We start from the raw sequence: 2960 nt of genomic DNA, 5'->3' as shown, positions 1-2960 counted from the left end.
GGTTGACTATGTGGGTGGTCTGGTAGGCGCAGCTGGCCCCTGGTCTAGTTGGTTGCCAGGCCCTCCTTGTGCAGAGGCTGCCAGCCATGTTTCCCGGGGCTGGGTCACAGGCAGCTGGCGGTGGAAGCCTGGGAGAGGGGGGTCCCAAGGCTACTGCTGGCCCACTGGTGGGCAGAATGGGGTTCTAGGGTGAGTAGCTGTGGGGCTGGGGCTCCCAGGTCCATTGTCAGCCTGCTGGCGGTTAAGGTCAGTTCCCGACATGGCTGGCTGCAGGTTCCGTGATGTCCCAAAGCTGGACTTGGCCCACTGGTGAGTGGGGCTGGAAACTGGAGTGGCTGGCTGAGCGGTGCAAGGTGTCTCAGAGCTGGTGCTGGCTTGCTGGTGGGTACAGCTGGGGCCCAAGGAGCCCTGAGGCTGGTGTGTTAGCTGGGTCCTGACAAGAGAGCTGCAGTGATCCTGGGGCTGGTGCCCACCCACCGGGGGGTGAAACCAAGTCCTGGGGCCAGTACCAGCCCACCAGCATACAGAGTCAGGTCCTGGGATCTCTGGCTGCAGGGTCCAGGGATCCCAGAGCTGGTGGCCCACTGGTGCGTGGGGCTGAGGCCCAGAGGGTCCTGGGGCTAGCGCTTGATTGCTGGTGGGTGGATTCAGGTCCCAGGGTCTCTGGCTGCAGGCCCCTGGGGGTCCCTGAGTTTGAACCCAATTTTCATTGTATGTGTGAGGAGATTTCCCCCACACCAAACAACTCAATTCTGAGGCCATCTACCTGGAGATGTAAGCAGTTTTTGGCAAGAAAGAGCTCTTGGCAGTAAAGAGCCCTCTGCCCAAGCACACCTTTCCTAACTTTTGGGGTTTTTAAAATAAATTTATTTATTTATTTTTGGCTGCATTGCATCTTCATTGCTGCACGTGGGATTTATCTAGTTGTGTTGAGCGAGGGCTACTCTTCTGTTGCGGTGCGCGGGCTTCTCATTGCAGTGGCTTCTCTTGTTGCAGAGCACAGGCTCTAGGCATGTGGGCTCAGTAGTTGTGGCGCATGGGCTTAGCTGCTCCGCGGCATGTGGGATCTTCCCAGACCAGGGCTGGAACCCATGTCCTCTGCATGGGCAGGCAGATTCCTTACCACTGCGCCACCAACTTTCCTAACTTTTGATCACACAATACCGTGCCTAACCTGTTGGTTCTTTCCATAGACCAAAGAAGTAGAAAGGAAGAATAAGTAATTAACAGATGACCAGATCTCCTCCCAGCTTCCCCTTCAGTTAATCTCTCAAACTGTGTGAACAAGATAGCATCTAAAGAAAGGTCGACAAGCCTGCATGCAGTGGGAGATGGTGACAAGTCTGATCCCCTATTTCAATGAGTAACTGAGACCACTTCCCCTTTTCCCTTTAAAAACTTCCACGGCCGATGCTGGGCGCGGGAGGCGTGGGGCTCGTGGGCGTGGCTATGCGGCTCACATGGCTGCTCCCTGGCCTTGGCGCACGCGGCCCGCGAGTCCCACAGGGGAGACTGGCGGCCCTCGGCGGGGCTGGGGGCGGACGGGCATCGGCTGAGCCTGTCGGCGGCGGGGATCGTGAATTTGGCGCCCCACCGTCTGCAGCCCCACCTGTGCCTCATGCGGTTGGACTAGCCTATCGGAACCTGGCTGTGGTACCTGCCATGTACGTGGAGCACTGCTTTGGCAGCCCAACCAGGTTGCTTTCCGGATTGGTACATGTTATCCCTCTTTGGCACTGGAGCTGTTCTGCTGCGTGGAGCAGGCTGTACTATTAATGACATGTGGGACTGGGACTAGGACTATGATAAAGGTTACAAGAGGGCTTCCCTGGTGGCGCAGTGGTTGAGAGTCCGCCTGCCGATGCAGGGGACACGGGTTCGTGCCCCGGTCCAGGAGGATCCCACATGCCGCGGAGCGGCTGGGCCCGTGAGCCATGGCCGCTGAGCCTGCGCGTCCGGAGCCTGTGCTCCGCAACGGGAGAGGCCACAACAGTGAGAGGCCCGCGTACTGCAAAAAAAAAAAAAAGTTACAAGAACAGCAAGTCACCCAATAGCTGCTGGAGACATTTCAACTTTTCAATCCTTTGTTTTTCTCGGGGGACAGCTGAACTTGGCACTAGAGTTCTTCTGTGTCTGAATTTCTACAGTATATTGCTCTTGGAGCAGCATCCCTACTTCTTGTCATCACCTACCTGCTAATGAAGAGAATTACATACTGGCCTCAATTAGCCTTAGGGTTGACTTTTAATTGGGGAGCATTACTTGGATGATCTGCTATCAAGGGCTCCTGTGATCCATCTGTTTGCCTCCCTCTTTATTTTTCTGGAATTATGTGGACTCATATACGATACTATCTTTGCTCGTCAGGACAAGACAGATGATGCTCTGATTGTGCTGAAGTCCACGGCAGTGCTGTTCCGTTAAGATACCAAGCAGTGGCTCGGTGGCTTCAGTGTGGCCATGCTGGGGGCGCTGAGCCTGGTGGGAGTGAACAAACTGTGCCCTGCTACACTGCTCTGGCTGCTGCAGCAGGAGCCCACCTGGCTCACCAGATGTACACTCTGGACATCCACAGACCTGAGGATTGTTGGGATAAATTCACCTCCAACAGAACGATAGGACTAATAATTTTTTAGGGATTGTCCTTGGGAATTTATGGAAAGAAAAGGAGACAGATGAAACAAAGAAAAATACAGATAATAGAATGGAAAATTAGCAAATTAAGTTTATCTGGGGATTTTTAAAATAAACTTTTACAAAACACTCTCAGGTCTTATTACCACATAACTGGATCTGAATAACAGTCTTACAATATGTTAATGAATTACAAACCAGTAGATGAAGTTTTAGAGCATTTTTGCCTGGATTTTAGTTCAAGTATGTACTAGTCGAATTCTTACTGTCACAGAAACCAGGAACTCTTCAGGATTTGCCATCACCTGGAGTATTTTTAAGTTAAT

The 2960-nt window shown here is 52.9% G+C and overlaps 1 pseudogene across 1 annotated transcript; it reads left to right on the top strand.

Moving 5' to 3' along the window:
* The first annotated feature begins 259 nt into the window (after positions 1 to 259).
* Positions 260 to 2716, top strand: LOC309795472 (4-hydroxybenzoate polyprenyltransferase, mitochondrial-like; annotated as a pseudogene). Its single transcript has 3 exons — positions 260 to 309; positions 1507 to 1790; positions 2010 to 2716. The product of its transcript is annotated as a 4-hydroxybenzoate polyprenyltransferase, mitochondrial-like (transcript).
* Positions 2717 to 2960: the final 244 nt, after the last annotated feature.

Source organism: Mesoplodon mirus, assembly GCF_964341445.2.
Source record: "Mesoplodon mirus genome assembly, chromosome: 19".
NCBI classification, from domain to species: domain Eukaryota; kingdom Metazoa; phylum Chordata; class Mammalia; order Artiodactyla; family Ziphiidae; genus Mesoplodon; species Mesoplodon mirus.
Note: the sequence above shows the minus strand (reverse complement) of the source record. Positions and strands in the feature narration are given on the sequence as shown.